Below are 17,939 nucleotides of genomic sequence, written 5' to 3'. Positions count from 1 at the left end.
ATGCGAGGGGAAACGACAGAAAAAACATTTAACGACGTTGGACAATTAGAATTAGAGTCGGCGAAGATGGATAGAAATAAAATTGGGAGTTTCAACAGGATGATCGCAGTGTCGAACTAGGATCACCCTTTATAACGCGGAAACTGCACGCAAGTGTCGACTTGAAGGACATCACATACCCGTTGATAGAATAAAGTTGAATTAAAGTTGACAATCTCTTTTTCTAGAATATCATCGACTGGTAATTACGAACCGAAATTACAAACTATTTACGATAACGTGAAATTTGATAGCTCACGATGTCTATAATAATCGCGGTTCCACCTCGCGAATAAAATCCTATCACCGGTGTCGGACGAGAAAAAGACACGGCGGTAGTAGAGCATCGTGGGTAAAACGACGCAAGAGGTGCTTCGAACCGCGAGTCACGGATATTCAAATCACGCGGCACGTCATCAAGAATCAGGATTTATATCGATGAGGTGTCAGCAGTCAGCGGACATTCTCAAGGTCTTGATCGTCGCCTATGAACGACCTATTTATAAATCATCACGAACGACGCGAAATTCCAGTTTCGCGCGGTCGAGCAACGGGAACGGCGCTCGTTAATTCAACCAGTTATCGCGACAAAATGCTGACCAGGCTACATTGTAAACGACGCTCGCTGGAAATCATACAGTTTTCGTCTATCCCGCTTCCGCCAGGGTGCAATTATAAGCTGCTTCGCACGACTTCGCCTCGTTCGATAACCTATGATTAAATTCTAGTCTTTTTGCGATCGATCGGTTGTTTTCATTTCATCGAGAAGCGAGTGATTTTGATCTAGTCGTTTTTTCCAACGCGAGTCCTGAGAAAATGAACGCTACTTGTAGTAAGAAGTTCGAGCATAACGAACGTCGATTAAGAATTGTCCAAAGCTGCGGAATACCAACAAATCTCCGTCACTTTCGCTTTGATCTCTCGAATCGCCTGTTCCCCTTTAGATAAAATTAAATCACGGAAGATCAATTCCATCCGGCGGTAGGATAAGAAACTCCATTCAATGAGACGTAAGAAAAAGGGGTTCGTCGATCGGACGCGAGATTGCCGGGGCTCGTTAACCAATTACTCGAAGCGCAGTAAGAGGGAGCAGAGGCGGTTTTCGAGGGAGTTTCAGGGGCCCTGAATGCTCGACATTCTGCGCTTTTTTCACGGGACATGACTAGCCTCGGCTCGCGCGAACCAGTAATAACTTCCTCACGAACCGAGCAAGAACAGACAGTCATCCATCATACTTGGACCAGAGTTCTGAAAGTTCGCTGATGGCTCTTGTTCCTGGTTCCGCGATGATTGTGATGCATTAACCGAGAACACGGCAGAAGACGGGCTGTGCCGTTCGAAGAAGACGCGCCGTGACACGTGGAACCGTCTCACGCGTCTGCCCGCTTCGTAATCTTCTCTCCTACCTGCTCTTACATATACGTACCAGGGGAACGTTCACGGTCAGCATTCGTGATCTATGTTGCTCACGTGATTCTTGAAACCTTTCAATGAACGATTCGATCCTCGCTCTTAAGGTGAATTTAATGTTTAGTGGCTCGGACGAGCTTGGACGAAAGGAACGTAAATCGAGGTAAATTGTTCTTTAAATCGATATTTTCTCCATCAGTTTCTTCGCATCCCAGGCTGAAGAACCTTTGCACATCGAGTTTAACTATTTCCATGTTGAACTTTTCAGAATATTCTCTTTATCGCTACGATGGCCAATTTCGTTCGAACGCTTGGTTCGGACGCAATTAATGGCAGTCAGAGCGTCGACGAAGTTTTTCACGCGACAAGTTTCGAGATAGCGACGATCCGCCCGCGGACGTGTCCTTCTTAAGATTCCGTGGCGATCGCCGAAACGTCTCAATAATTGCTAATTGGAAGGTGGCACGAGTTTAAAAAGTGGTCGCACGTCGTCCATCTCGAATCAGTCTTTTCGCGGCAATTGCCTCCTTTTCTCTCTCCGCTCTTCGCCACCACCAATCTCTGCTTTTATACCTCGTCCTCGCCTGTTTCTTTCCTTCCAATAATATCTACGTTTATCTTTCTATGTCCCTCGAAGATCAGAAATACTTGAACAGACACGAATGCAAATACTTTCGGACAATTTGTAAACCTTACAAGTACGTATTATCGAGAAGGAAAGTTTCCAGGAAATTGTTCCAGCTCCTAACTGTCGCGCTCTCGTCGCGGCCTAATCCAAAAGCTAAAGAAGCCCGTACATCAACCTCTCGACGAAGCCAGAAAACCAGACTCCGACTAGAGATCCTTCTTTCTCCCCGAGGATCTCCTTTCTCCCAATTCATTCCATCACGTAGGCGGTGGCTAGGGCGAAAGAGACAGAGAAAAACGATGCATCTCGACGGTGCAGTGGTTGTGGCTGGGTGTATCGTTCGCGAGATGCGCCGCCGGTAAAAGGTTTCTCTCTTCTTCTTCTCGTTCCACTCCGTTTCTCTTCTTCTCTCCTGTTCCGCGGATCTCCTTTTCACCAAGACGCGAGGCTCGCGCGTTCTCCATCTACCTGACCACCTCCCCCTTTCCCTTTCGTGCCTCGCCGTCACTGTCAATAAGTTATGTAGCGGCGCACGTGCGCGCTCGCTAATAGAAGCACAAAGCCCGGCTGGAAAGCCTAGTAGGAAAGCAGCTACCGTGGCAGCGGCGAGGCCTCGACGAGTGACCGCAGAATCATCGTTCCCCGGTACACGGACGCTGACAGCCTTTCCAATTGTGCAAGCCAGCCAGATGCAACCGAGGGATCGATCGACCGACCGGCGGAATTTAATGCCGCGGATTGTTAACGTCTGGTTAACACTGCTGCTCCTCGGACCGTCTCGACGGCCGACTGTTTGCTTTCAATTTATTGCCACACAGCTTCTTTTTTTTTTTTTTTCCTTTTTCACTTTTCCTTTTCATTCCGTTTTAGAGGCTTCGAGTGAGATATTTTTTTGCGTGCCAGAGAGATCGAACGTTTAGGGGTAAAAATGTAGAAACGTTAATGCGAAACTTAACATACAAATGTATAGGTTTTTCGAGTTGATGTACTTTGTATCGAGTAAATGCAAGTGTCTACCGTAAATGTATTTGCTTATCAAACGATTGAAATATTCGCTGCGACACACTGGCAGAAGCACAGTGCTGCGAGTGTAACGTAGTCGCTAGTAAATTAAATGTTTACGCGTACTTTTACTAAACCTTGTCGATGTTTGATGATTCAATAAGGTGGATAATTCGAAAGAGCGATCAATGCTGCTGGGATAGCCGTTCCAAAGTACAAATTTGAAGGCTTAATTTCCTGCTCGAATTACCAACCACCATCTGTGTAATCTCGTCCGATTGCAAACATGCCATTAGAAAAGAACAAACGGTGTCATTAACTTCCATATAAATCTCAAGCCGATCGTTTGAAACGTCACGTAAGAAAACTGGCTATTAACAAGCTATTGCTCGGCCAAACGAATAAACGACGAAATTACTCCGCAAACCGGTGCGCAGAAATTCTCGGATGCCTGGTTTATCGACCGAGCCTCAACCAGACACCTCATCACCATGAATAATTAAGCAGCCCTCGGGGGATTAATCTACCGTCCCAAACGAGAGCACCGGTTCACCTTGATCCCGAAATTTATTAATGACCAGGCACAATGGTCTCCGGCACGTCCGGCCGATATCTCGGCTCTGTAGCGGTTCCGCAGATAGCGTGGCTACGGTTTTATCGGTGTCGTGGGTGCATTAAGGACGCGTTACGAGATACACCGCCTAACCTCATGGCTGCTGTCACGCGTCAGGACCTTGTTAAGAGAGCATAGATTTATCCAACCGCTTATTTCGAACGACGCTGCATTAATATCCGATGTTATTCCAGCCGGTAATTGCGTCGGCCAATTTCCACTCAATAAATGGCTAATCTTTGTCGCTTGGACAGCGTGTATTTTAGTCTTCGGGGCGGTAACCATTCGATATCTAACGACGAAGGATCCGAATCGATCGAGCTTTCCTCCTTTCCGTCGTTTGCTGTGGCGTTTACTAAAGGAAACTCGAATTTTATTTGCGGATAGATGCGGTTTTAGAATATTCACTGGATTATCCGATTTCAAATTCAGAAATTTCAAATACGTAACACGCTGAGTTGACAAATTTCAAACGTGTAATACAAAGATCGTCCGCGGAGACGGTCGCTTGGAAAAACACGAAGGGAGGAAATCGAGTTCTCGTTCCATTACGTTGGTCTGCGGTTCGGCAAGCGTGCACACGTATCGAGGAGATCGATCGATCGTCGCATTATCGAGCCCACTGTTCCGTGCAACATTGTCTCCAGAGCAGAGCAACGTCGACACCAAGAAGAAACGGGGCCAGAACTCGGCCGAAGGAGTGCACGGGCATTTCGCTTTCAAGCCTATTTCATAACAAAGCCGCAGTTTCGCCGGGGTCTGCGGTCTCGACGAAAGCAGAAGAAAAAGACGAAACGAAAGGGAAGAAATAAAAAAGAAGTGGAAGAGAACGCGGTTCCGTGCACGAGGTTACCTGCAGTCCGCGACCTCGCGCCTTTTGCCGACTTTTCAACGCTGTCTGTCGCTTACGTAAGGATTTTCTCCCTTTTACGATTCGTCTCTCCTTTTACGAATCGTCTCTCCTTTTACGATCGTGTCAGGAAGTTCGCAGCGTGGTTTTTACGTCCGTGCGAGCCACAGCTGTAACTTCTCCGATTGTAAATCGTAAACGTGGGATGGAAAAATTTATTGCCGAATTTTGGCTTGGTAATCTAAAGTTTGGTAAACATCGACTGGCTGGATTATGCCATTATGGTTGGGTTATACGTTGGATCACCCACAGTATCCTATAATATTTTGATATTACACCACAGTTCGAGCTACGTTACATCGTTTCAAGACGTTAGAAAAGTCGAAAGTATCGTTACGTGTAAAACGACGTGTCTCGATGTTATAGATCGAAGATAATAATAATATCGAAGAAAATAATAATTTTATAAACGTACGAACGTTTTTTTTCAAAAGTAGAAATCATGCGTTCGTCTGGAATATAAAGTGGTTTGTATTGTTATCGTAAAGCTACGAACGGCAGGTTTATAATGCAACGAAGTCTGGACGTGTTCTAAGAATCCAATAACGAGACGAGCAGCGTTCCGTGGAGGGTATAGAAAGCCGGGATTCGATCGCGGATCGACAAGAAGGCGTTACCGTTCCTGTCCAGTTGAGATCTAAACGGTGCAACGACGGCGACCAGCGTCCAACTGTCTCGGTCGAATGATCGAAAGTAAACACGATTACCTTCCGCGAATACGAAGCATTTACCGATTGTCGCTTAACGAGTACGCCTGCTGCCAAGAAATCCGATCGTGGGAAATCGTTTATCAGAAAAAGAAGAAAACGCGCTCCTCGTACTTACGCGAATCGTTGAAAGAACAGGATTTCGGTGAAAGGAAGCGATCTTCGTCCTCTAGAAGCTTCGAACATGTAGCTTCCGAGATTAGAGCTTTCTGACGGTAGGCACGCGAAGTTAGAAATTTCGTGCCATCGAATTTTCAAGTTTAGAGAACCTTGCAAACCTTTTTTTCCGATCGAGCTTGTTCACATTTTGCTATCGAGCTTTCGAGATCGAAGCTTCTCGCTCTATTTATTTTCGAGATTTATTGTCCCATCGTATGTTCTTCCGCGTCAAATCTTCGTTGCGTCGAGTTTCAGGCGTTGCTCGTCTTCGAGTTTCTAGAATTCTGAATGCTTCCATAATTAGCAGCGAGAAAGCGGTTGAAACAAGATGGAGTTAAAACCGAGCAGAACAAAAGAAACAGCGATTATACCTTGGCTAAGAGTTAGCGTCGCTCGCGAGCAACGTTTTACGATTTTCCACGTTCTAAGCTCCATCCTCGACCAACTCCTCGGACAAACGAATCGTCTAACACACTCTGCGTCTCGCTTATCTACACCATGTGCTCGTAACAATGCTTTCACCCTTAAGCCTTCTCGAAAAACCTTCGTCCACGTGCGTAGGAATTGGATTCGAAGCGACAAGGTTTCACCGATCCGCGCGTTATTTTCACTCTCGATAGCCGCAACACCCGCGGCACGAGCAGAACTAGCTAATCTGATGCGGACGATTTGAATGAAATTGTATCGTACGTGACGGGGCTACGCATTACGGTGCAACGTTCTTGGAAAACGCACGATCAGCGTCTGTCATTTGCCGGTGCTTTCTCATTCCGCCGGCATTAACATTAATAAGTCGTTAGATCGGTCGCCCGTCACGTCACGGCTATCGCGATTCTACCCTGTGATCGTGGTATACGTCCTTTTTCTTCGAGGGTCATTAGAGAATAACAGAAAACGTGACTTTCAAGCGAACACTGTTCGATGATGATTCGCAATTTAAATGCAGTTTAATCGCTTTCTTTTTGCTCCAACAGACGGAGTTACGCGACACACGCGATTTCGATTAGCCGCCAATCTTGTAGGATTTTCATCCGTCTTCCATTTACAGAGTTTGCAGATTGAAAGGGAGATTATTGTCGCGCGATAATTCAACGACGTTCAAATATCCACGCGAGTTTTTCGAATCGTCGCAGTAATTATATATTCTAATCGTAACTTTGAGCAGATAGAAGCGAGATGGTGGAAATGCGAAGAATTCGACGACCGCGAGTCGATCAATCTCTCCGACACGAGTTCGAGGCGCGTCTCGATACGTAGAGCACGAAAAAGGAATCGCGGTTTCCCGCTACCGGACGACTCGTTTCTGCTTCCTTTTACCGGCGATCGCGTCTATATTAAGAACCCTGTATGAAGGGGATCTGCAACTAAGTGGATTGCATCTACATTGCAGATGTTTTCTTGTATCGTCCCGCCTCTTAATTGCGGACACTCATCGACTTCTTTCCTGCGCGGAATAAGCACCGTGAACACCGGCCCAAGTGCACTGTCGTGTTGCGTTGCGTTGCGTTGCGTTGCGGTTCTTCCATTTCATTCTGCGATTCTGTTAGCCTTATGGCGTAACCAGCGTTAATTGAAACCAAGCAACTCCGACAGCAACCCTTCTGGAACCATTTTCGAGAAAAGTCGGAAATTCTACGTAATTTCCAAGAGTCCGAGGTGAATAATATGGCAGTTTCAACTTTGATTTCAAGGCTGTTAACTTCGTCTCCGGTTTTATAGCTTTTTCCGCGCTTTTTTCTTCCCACGTAACGCTCGAATCCCCAACTTTGGCGCGGCACAAGCGGCAAGTTTTTTCCGCTTCGTAAATTGCTACTATACGGGTGCAGATTGCCGCGATACAGGTGTGCCACATCGGTGAACAGTTTTCAGCTATTTGCTCGAACGAAATATTCAGGAAATTTCAGGCAGAATTTACAGCAAATTCATAATCCGTATCAATTTTTTATTTCTTAGTAGATTTTCGGAGATTCGAGTGCTTTTTTTGCAAACCGTTTGGATAAAATATTTTATATCTTTCCAGGTATCCATCGCTTCGATTTCCTCGACGCTTGTACGCTCTGACGGTTGGTAGGTCTAACGTTAAACGAATTTGCTACGTGTTTCGAGGTTTCTTCGAGCCACGTCGTCTAAGAAAGGAGTAGAGCAACGGGAATAGGACGGTAGATCGCGGTCGTCCGGACGACCGAACGTCTCGCCCGAAGCCGATATCATCGCCGGTTCGACTACATCCGATTCGCGGAGGTGGATTCTTCGACGGGTTTCCCACGAGCAGAAAAGAAGGAAGAGTACGACGGTCGACTTGGTTTCGCTCGACATTGTTACCGGGACGCTGCATGCAAAGTACGATCGTCATTGTGCCGTCCCATTAGTAAGAAATTAACAGTACTTCCTGGCTGATGGAGATCCAAGCGATTGCAGCGATGCTATCGTGACATTTAGAATTCGTTCCGCTGGTCGCGATCGGGGAAACTGTCCTGGTGAACATGTTCCGGTGCTTGCTTGCCATTTTGATACTTGAGAAATACACACGGACGAGTGGATTGCAAAGAATCATCAGCGCTTTTAACGTCGATTCATTTTCTTACATCTATGTTCGAATATTTCGAAGATCTGGTTAAGCAGCCAGAGTACTCGAGACTTGTAAAAATATTCATCACCGTATTATAAAACATTGTTCGAAGATACAGGTGATGGAATATCGAGAATGAGGATGTAACGGTATTAATTGGAACGGTAGTAATTGGCCGACAGTGGATATCGATAGTATCGGAGATTCTTAAGGCAACAGAAATGGTCGAAAATTCGTCGAAAATTCGTCGAAGATGCCGACGAAATTGCGAGAAGAGAGCGCGTCGCGTATGTTTCAGCTACTTATCTCCGATCGGTCGATTCCCGTCTCCATTAAGAAGGTCCAATTGAATAAGATCGGCCGATCGCGGAGAATTCACGAGGGAGCCCGACAAAAAACGACCAACTTCCTTGATGCCTTGATCAGCCAATTAAGAGCCGAACTGCTCGGCCCTCGAGAGGTGCGTGACTGTTTCGTTCTTGTCCACCGACGAATAAAACGCTTTAGCGAGACCGCTTTGCGTTTCGGTCTTCCGTATCCGATCGTGTCTCTAGCTTTGTCTCTTCTTTGCGTGGAAAAACAGCATCTGCATTCTCCCTATACGTACAGTACATGATATTATTCCGTAGACAAATCTTTTGAACTCGTTATCGCTCTCGACGTCGCAACTCCCAGTCTCGATCGATAGAATTTTAACGAAATACCGTCGAACGGATCGAAAGAGAATCACCGCACAGAGAAAAACACTGTATCGACGAAGCGACAGAATGTCGACCGAGTACTTTGAAAAGCTGTGTGAAATAAAGGACGAGAGCAGCCGCGTCCTCGCGTTTACGACGTCGGAGGATCGTATCGGGACGAGATGTTCGGTGCTCTAAACGGGCCTCGATCTCCCGCAGGATCTCTCCCGCTGTGGAATCGCGCGAGGTGAGCCGGGGAGGGTGGGAACGGGTGTGATGCCCGACTAAATGTAAAACAAGAAGCACGAAGCCGGTCAGCGCGAATCTAAATATAACTACGACGCGGAGGCGCCCACTGCTCCCTCCCGTGTCCAAGAGAGAGAAAGAGAGAGAGGGATGCAGCGCCTGCCGGCGATCTTCCGCTGGCGCATAGCCGCGATTCCGTGCACTCGAGCCACCTCTGCCCTCTGCTGAACGAGCAACAACGAGAAAAGACGAGGTACAGGCCGATCAGAATCCGACCATAGGCAAAGGGACGCTGGAGATGGCCGGATCGATGAACCAAAGAGATTAGCAGATTCGAAAAATATCGTGGGTATTCGCGGCTGATGGTGAGCAACTTATCTCTGGACAGCGAGCATTTGTTTCCTAACGCGTTTGTTAAAAACGAATTACACGCGTAACTCGAGCGAGTCTACCGAGCCAAACGACCAACATCCATCAAACGTAAGGACGTACAATTTCGACATCGCGTCTTCCAGCGCAACCTAACAAACCTAACTTTCAACTTCCTGCTTTCTCCATTCACGCTTCATCAGTCACCTTCACGCTTCAGAAACTCGACGTTAAGAAACGGATGTTCCCGCGTGCCGTTCGGCCGAAAATCGCGCTGATCGTAGCCAGGAAACTCGTACGCGGCTAACCGTCCGGCCACCGGTAGCCATCTTTTCCAACGAGATAAATAATCGGACGCAGCTAGGCGAATTTTTCACGATTGACCGCGTGCACGCGGCACGAACGCGATCGACCGGCCGCGTTATTACCTTCGATTAGAGGCTATTAATTTTGCCGGTGCGATAATCGTTTTCAACCGCTGGACAGGCGTTCGCGCGCGATACACCGCCGGATCGAATTAACGTTTCACGCGTGCTTCTGCCTGTCGAAACTAAATCGCGAAACGCACGGAAACCAAAAGACTAAAAGAGGATTGCCTCTTGCGCAACGTCCCTCCAACTAGATTGATGATGGCCCTCGGGTCCGTTGGGTTCCGAACGAGTGATCGATCGTGTTTAGAAGAGAGAAACCAGAGGATCTACAATTAGACGTCAGCTCGGATTACCGTGCGTAAAATTAAGTAAAAGCAACGCTTTCCATGCTGTGGCAACGAGCATCCCGGTGGGTAACCGACTCGTGAACTGATTCTAATCTCGTTTCCTCGCTGTAATCTTTATCAGATACCACTGATTAGCTACTGTTCCTGGTCCTTACGCCGGGGCTGGTCTCAGGAGGCGGACTACCGGTTATCTCGCGGCACCAGTCTTTCCACTTTAATTCTCCGTTATCTATGGGCTCCTAGTAACGCGTCGGCATGTATCATATCAGCGAACTGCGAGGTCTTCTTTCGTGCTGGATCTACTTGCACGATGCTCGAGCAGAAACGGAATGGCAGTAGCCCGCGTCGATACGAAAAGCAAATGGAAAATTGCTCTCTCGATCGTCGAGTCACAGCCGTCACAGTGCGAGCTCTCGCGCGACTTCGTACTCTGCAACGTCACATCGAACATTAGCGACCGAAGCGACGGAAGAGGGACGAAGACCCCGACAATCCGCGCCAAATTCATCAGCGACGCGGTAAAAACGCCTCGCTATCAGCGCGTAGAACGTAGAGGAAGAGGCGAGGAGATCGAGAGTGATAGAAGACGAAGACGAGAGTCAGCCAGGCGGACGAGGCAGCCAGGCAGCCTAAGGAGCGTATTTTACGATCGAATCGATTATCCACGGCTCTGCACGTGGGTAAGTTCGCCGACGAACGTGTGTCGGACACGAGCAGTGTCAAGGTCTCCTCTCCACGGGCTCTCTGAAACTGCTCGCGGATTTAGTTACGGCCCGTTTCTGTATCCTCGCTTCCTCTGCTGCGTGTTGGCCGTTCGAAGAACGGGAGGAGGATGCAGAAGCAACCTTAATCCCTCTTCGAGCGTGCACCGTGAATTCTCCAACATTTGTCGGACGTGGAATCGCCGCTCGGAACTGGATGCTGACAAGTGGCTGATATTTCTTTCGCGTCGTTACACCCCGCCCGTCGCGAACCTCGATTTCGAGCTGCCTTTCATGGGCTGGGCTGCTGATGGGACAAACACCACGCAACGGGAATGATGTTCGGCTGCCAGCAACAGCGTTTTGTTCTAATAAATCTTCCACGGTGTTGAATTCGCGCGAGCTTCCCTTATGGCGTTGAATATTTTAGATAAATTACGAAAAATTCGTTCTTGCGTGTTAGGAAAAGCGTGGAAAATATATTCCGACTCTTGAATTCGACGCGTGTATCTCGCCAGATTATCGTCTGTCGCTCTTCGTATTTCTTCCACGGTACTCGGAAAGTTTGCTTTCCTCCTCGAGACGAATTCAATTTGGTTCCATCTCCGTGACCCTTCGGAGCAAAGTTTCCAACTCTGTAACGCTTTTTCGTAGAACTAATTCCGTAGAACATCGGATTTTATCGATTATTCACGATCGTGGATACGCTTAGGGGAAAAGTTCGAGTGTCCGGAGCGTGTGTCAGGAGAACTCACGCGTACACTTCAAGGTCGAAGCATCGTCGCGACGGTGGATTTAGTTACAACCCGTCGTCGTTGTCGTTGCTGTCGTCGTTGTTGTTGCCTGCAATGCCGCTGCAGTCTCGTTGTGCAACATTGAACGCGGCTATTGAGCAGCGAGCGAACCCTTCGGGGGCTGAAACAAAGAGCCATGGACCCGATCCAGGAGAGTTCACTGACACGAATAAACAACAAGCTCCGGCCTCGTCCAGGATAACCGGAAACCGGCGTTCATTTGCAAGCGACGCGCTATACCAACGTTCTTCGTCGTGGAAAATTGATCGTTAGTCGAAAAGTTTATTCCGAACGTTTGACGCTAAACGTTTGGGAATTGCCGATATTTAGAGACGAAGCGTCTTGTATTCTAGGAACGTGACGCTTTAAGCGCTTAGAAAAAGAAATGATATCGTTACGATTATTTTATTCTTTCAATTTAAAGAAAACCAACAAATAAGTTCAACTGCGATCGTTTGCCAAAATTCTTCGCAACTTTTCTCATGCATCAACCTTTCCAACGAAGATATCCAAATGTCAAATTCTCGAGCTGCCCAAGAAGAGATACGACGCGAGCCAGGATATGGAGCAATGGCGAAGAATCGTCGATTATCGATCGTCTTCGAAACGGTGGTCGTTGTTGGAGATCGACTGCGCTACCTAGAGAACTTATTACACCAGGTAATTTACAATCGACTGGCAGCGAGTATAGCCGGTAATCCTTCTTTAACAGTTAGATCGTAATTTACATAAACACACGCGTAACAGACGAGCGTTCTCGCCAGAGACAGACTCGCCGTTCACCCCGAGAGTTATCCTGTATTAGAAATTCGCGTCGGGAAACAAATTACCACGAGCAGAGTGCGCGCGCCTTTCTCTCCAAGGGAGAGACGTCCACTTTGCCAACTCTTTGACAATTTACAGTGCAATATAACCGGTAACCACTGGCTGTCCGAACGAAGCTTTCTTCCCTTCGAGAATCGATCGCATTGCGAAATTCGAAAACCTCGAGGTATAACTCGCCAGCTTAACGCTACAGCTACCGAAACCAGCAAACCTATCGAAATTTCTGTGTCTCTTCTACGATTACCGCGAACGAATCTTTCTCGTCGGGATGATCGAGGATGATCTGATTTTTCTAAATATCGTTGCTTTAAAAATGGAAAAAAATATGCTTGTATTTTTTGAAGATGCTCCGTATTTGATTCGTTGATAATTACGCTTGATGTTCGTGTACCACGGGCGAAGGAAAACGACACAAAGGGTAATCAGCAGATCAGAAAAGAGCGTGTAATTATCCAGAGCAGCGGGTCTACGCCATAAACCATTAAGAAGTCACTCAACGCGCGTTGTCGCATAAATTTTTTCGCTGCGATCCCTCGTCGATTCATCCCCGAGCTAATTTCACGCATCCTGTGCCGCACAGCCGGGAAAATATTTCCTGGCGTAGCAGGTGCGCGATTTCTTTTATGGCGACGCTCGCGAAATACGTTCCGACGAATGTAAATGGCGAACGAACGAGAACGCCGTAAAAGTCGAAAAAAGATGGGAATGGAACGGAACGACGGAGAGGAAAAGTGTGCGGTTTATTGTTCAAGGGCGTCGACGAACCGTCTGAACGTTACACATGAACCGTATACTTAGCAGTCATATAAGAATGCAGAGAACACGGTGGTACCGTAACGAATGCATCACCGTTAAAGGAAAGAAGACTACGAACACGAGTAAAAATATCGTCTAACTGTACCGATCGCAGCATCTTCGCCGCTATTTTCCATCGAACATGGAAAAAGTATATCGAAGAAGGAACTGGAAATGAACCAGGTAGATTAGCATGGCGAATTAGGTGTAAACGTAGCAGTAGAAAGCGTACAGACTTAAGTAGATTGCGGTAAATGTTTATGCATTTAACGAGTGTAAATGATACGCTCTAGTTTTCGATAGAGCGATGATCGCCAACGTAGCGATGGCTCTGTTCGAATTGATAATTCAGTTTTCCAGATCTAAATTGTACGCATGCTGTGTTATCGTTGCTGTATGAGACACGATAATTTTATTCGAGGTTTCAGCAGCGATAAATCTCGCTGCTTCTTCTTTTAATCGTCTCCGAGGTAAAATATATTTTTAGACATTAAGCAGAAAGCGTAATCGCGAAGATTATCAAAGATACCAGACGTTCGGAGCTGATCGAATAAAACCAGATCGGTTTAATCGCGAGGAACTACCAGAATCTTCGAGGTCCGCGAACGATCTTCAGGGAGCGATATACGATTTCAATAATTCACCGAGGCCACGAGTCGCAGCGAAGCGTCCGATTCCAAGGTATCGACGATTAACCCGGCGATTTTTCAGCTTTGTAATTGAGCGGCGCGAGCGATGCAATTATCTCGCGGTTTTTCCACCGCTTTCGTTAAACTGCGACGATTTATAACGGGTTATATTTATGAAGACAAGTTCCTCCGTGGCGCAGTTTACGCTGATCCCGTGATTTTAACTGGTTCCGTCGCCGATTCCTGTCTATTTCACACGATATTTAACTCGTCTTCGCTCGACCAGGCTTCGCCAAGACTGTGCAATTTGCCAGCGAAATATGCCAGCGAATCGAAAGGGTAGAAAGACGAATAAAGGGAAAAGGGGGAAGCGAGCGACGCGTTTTTCCCTTTGGTAAGTCGCTCGTAGGAAAGTGGGAAGTGAACGACTACGCCCCCACTCCTTGTAATTAATTCACGCGATCGTTCGAGGAAACCAAAGGCGAGTCTTTTTTTCCTTCTATTCCATTCGCTTCTGAATGAAAATAATACGCGCGTACATTTATCGAGACGCGTTTGTAGAAGTTGGCAAAGCGGATAATAAACGATAATAAATAACGTTCGTTTGGATCAAGTAATTACCGAGCAGAATCGTCTGCGCTTGGTATCGAAAGAGATCTGAAAGGGAACGAGAAGAGAAGAGGAAACGAAAGACCCAGAGAAAAAACGGCGCATCCGATTTTCACATGTACGCGAAAGCTTCTCTTAATGAAGCACTGAAACCAACCAACCACCTTTTGAACGATTCGCTCGGCGCTTTCAAAAGAACTCGGAAAGAGAGAGAGAGGGAGAGAGAGAGAGAGAGGGAGCAGAGCTCGCGGAAGCAACGACGCTCGCAAATTAAACCAAAGACACAACAAGAGAGGCAAGAAGATGCTTTCCACGGTTTTTGCGATTTTTCAGCGGGCGCGCAGGAAAGAGCGCATGGTCCCCCGGACGCGAAGGGTGCATCGACCCGGTCCCGGCCGCTTGACGATTTTAATTGCAGGCTTGCCGTCGTGGTTTTTCTAGCGCGCCGCTGAGGAAGCGAATTACAATCGCAAAAAGGCCTGCCGTGGGCCCGCCAGGACCGGCAATGAATTCATCGAGCGCGGGAAATATCAGGAAATCCCTGCGACGTGTGCCTGCCGCGCTTCCCCTCTCTCGCTAACTTCTACCTTAATTAACAGATGAAAGGAGAGTCATTTCTTTGCTTCTTATCGCGACCGAACGCCACGGTTCGATCCAATCAACGCGATTTCTCTCGGTTTCTCGGCTCGTTGGCGTTGCTGATCTTTGTGCCTGACCTCCAGGGAACCGAGCAACGGGAAGTGGAAAAGGCACGTCGTCCGAGCGGATCCGTCTATCGGCCAATGTCCACCGCGTTCACTTCCGACATTTTTATCAAGTTGCAAGCGAAAGAACAAGGAACATTTATTTATGAACAATTTTACACTCGTCTACGGATAGAAACTTGATTAATTTAACGTTCGGAATGGCTGCTGTCTGATCTGTTGATCTAGCAATTGTTATAGACACGTCCATAATAGTACTTTTTATGTCTTGTACTCTATAAAATGGTTTTGAAACGAGAATGAGAGAAATCGAAGGCTACCAACGTTGAAAGGCACGTGACAATCGCGAGGCGCTCTGGTTAACTGTATCTGATCGGACCGCGTACGGTTCGAGGTCACGTTCACACGAAACCCACTTGCGAGTACTTATTAATTCGCTAATTCTAATCAATATTAATGACAGACAGGTGTCGGAGGAGGCTCGCTGGCATCGTATCAAAACGAATATTCGTACGTTGGCGAGAGTCGAATATTAAATTTCGAGTAGAGGAGAGAACACTTTCCAAGGAGATTGTTGATCGACCGTTTCCGTTCGTCGATCTTCTTCGTTTTCATCCATAAATTTCTCCGCATTTCAAACGTTCTACTTTTTGCAATTTAAAAGATTTTTGCTTTTGCATTTCCGCTCAGATACCAAGTTTTATCATCGTTGGAACCGCGAACCAATTACCGAAGCAACGTTATCTGGCGTGGCCAGAGGACGAAATTAAAACGGTCACCGAAAGAACGATCTTCTTGCTGGTTCGGCACGATTCATCTTCCGATTACCATAATTGCCTTTTTTACGGTTGTCGGCGGGAAAAAAAGCCAGGTAACCAGCGGTAGGCATCCACTCCCGCGATCACAAGGCCAGCTTTATCGATACCGAACGTCGAAAACTCACGAGGGTTCAACATGGTATCGACGTTTACGCCATGAAAAAAAAGGTCGACCGGTGGCAGTTACTTTTCGGCTACCTTTACGACGTTCGTTTATTTCGCTCTTTATATCCACGGAATGTTAACGGTGTTCCAGACGATCTGTTGATTTTGCCAGTTTCCCCGAGTAACGTACGAAAATATACGATATTTATCGAAAAACTGGCTGCAACGCATCTTCGTACAAATTCAATCTTTTCGCTTTTGTCCGCAAAAATGCGAATCTCCATAAAAATCCACCATCTACTTACTGGCAGGCAGTGGTAAGGTTTTATCTCTATCTGAAACTGTAATCGGATCCGTGATAAACCGTATCTTTGACCAAATTTACTTTGAATTTCTTACTTTACATGTGGCTAAGGTCTCGTAAAAGCTGAAAGTCCCGTTCGAATGTCCATGGCAAGGTCCTAACGACGCGCCTCGTTACCGGAACAAACGTTTCCATCCAGAACGATCAGAATGGAATATGAATCGGCGTTAGAGCTCGAACGAACTGTGTTATCGATCTTGCAGCACCGGACGGAGACATGGGACGAACCTATTTGGCCAGCTGGCCCGTTATCTCGAACGACGTGACAGCAAGGCTCATCGGCAGGTCTGTCATCGTGCGACGAGTCGCGTGTTCCGGCTTGCGATTCACTTTGCATTAATCACGCGATTTATCGATGCTTATCGGCCGATTGATCGAGAGCGAGAGAGCACGCGAACCGGAAGAACGCGTCGCGTGAAAATCATCGATCGCGCAACGGACCCTCTCTATGTCCGCGATCAATGGGCACCGATTTAACGGAACTCAAGCGCAACCACTGAATATCAAGTGTTGAGGACCTTTTACGGCGTCGAGTTGCAACGCGGACACACGGCGCTCGTATGGGAGCGTCGTTTGGTAACTTGAACGCCGTTTCACCGACTCGCTGACTATTCCGAGGGGTCGATTTACGGGGTTCGATTTACGGGGGTCGCTGTGTGAAAGTTTCTCATTTGCTTTGGAATATGTTTCGCGCGTGGGAAAAATGGGTATCGCGAGAAGGAGAAAGAAAAATAGGAGTTTGATCGTAGCGTTGTAAAAAATGTAAAATAAATATTGTTATCTTCGTAGGAAAGCGTAAAAAGAAAAGTAAGGTTGTCGATATTTTTTTCGCTCTTCCGAGACAAGAAAAGAATGGAAAGAACGCTGGATACGAATTTTCTGAATCGCATATCATCCCATCGATGAAAAGTATCAATCGGCACCGCATGCCACGACTTGGCTCCTATCGATTCTCCTCTTCTTAAATAACCTTGAAATCCGATGTCCGCCTCTTCGTGGCTCGTTGCCACGGCCAGGCGAAACCTGTTACATCAGATGACCACGAGCACACCGCTACTAGAGAGGGAGATTGCTAAAATCGGTCGACCGTTCTGCCGTAATCCTTGGCCAAGGAAGGTCGTATCGCGAACGCCGGTTACGTTCAACGGAACGGGCCCAGAAATTGCAGGTTCCGCGGAACTTACCTCTATAAATCCAGGAATTACCAAAAGCTCCGATTCAACTACCCGAATCCAACCACCACGCTTCTGAGTTTAACTGTAAATCTCTTCGACGACTTTTCCACGGACAGAGAATTGATCGCGCTTCGCCTAACCGAATCAAACGGACGTAAAGTCTGCGAAAGTTTTCACTGGTAGAATGGGCGTCGCTTAGATCGTCTCAACGCGCGCGACGAGCGAGTAGGATTAGATACGAAGAGGCAATCGTTGAAGATAAAATTCGAACATTACGAGCGAGGATCGAGTGGAATTTCAGCGGAAGAACGGAAGATTGTCTAGGGACGAAACCACCCAATTAGCCAGAAAATTGTCAACTCGAATCTTG

The 17,939-nt window shown here is 47.1% G+C and overlaps 1 protein-coding gene across 1 annotated transcript in view; it reads right to left on the bottom strand.

Moving 5' to 3' along the window:
* Positions 1-17,939, bottom strand: part of LOC117231083 — a 138,692-nt gene that overhangs the window by 38,618 nt on the left and 82,135 nt on the right. The window lies entirely within an intron of this gene.

Source organism: Bombus vosnesenskii, unplaced genomic scaffold (assembly GCF_011952255.1).
Source record: "Bombus vosnesenskii isolate JDL3184/JDL3185 unplaced genomic scaffold, Bvos_JDL3184-5_v1.1 scf7180000013270, whole genome shotgun sequence".
Classification (NCBI taxonomy): domain Eukaryota; kingdom Metazoa; phylum Arthropoda; class Insecta; order Hymenoptera; family Apidae; genus Bombus; species Bombus vosnesenskii.
The sequence above is the reverse complement of the archived record's forward strand: the minus strand, read 5'-3'. Positions and strand labels throughout refer to the sequence as shown.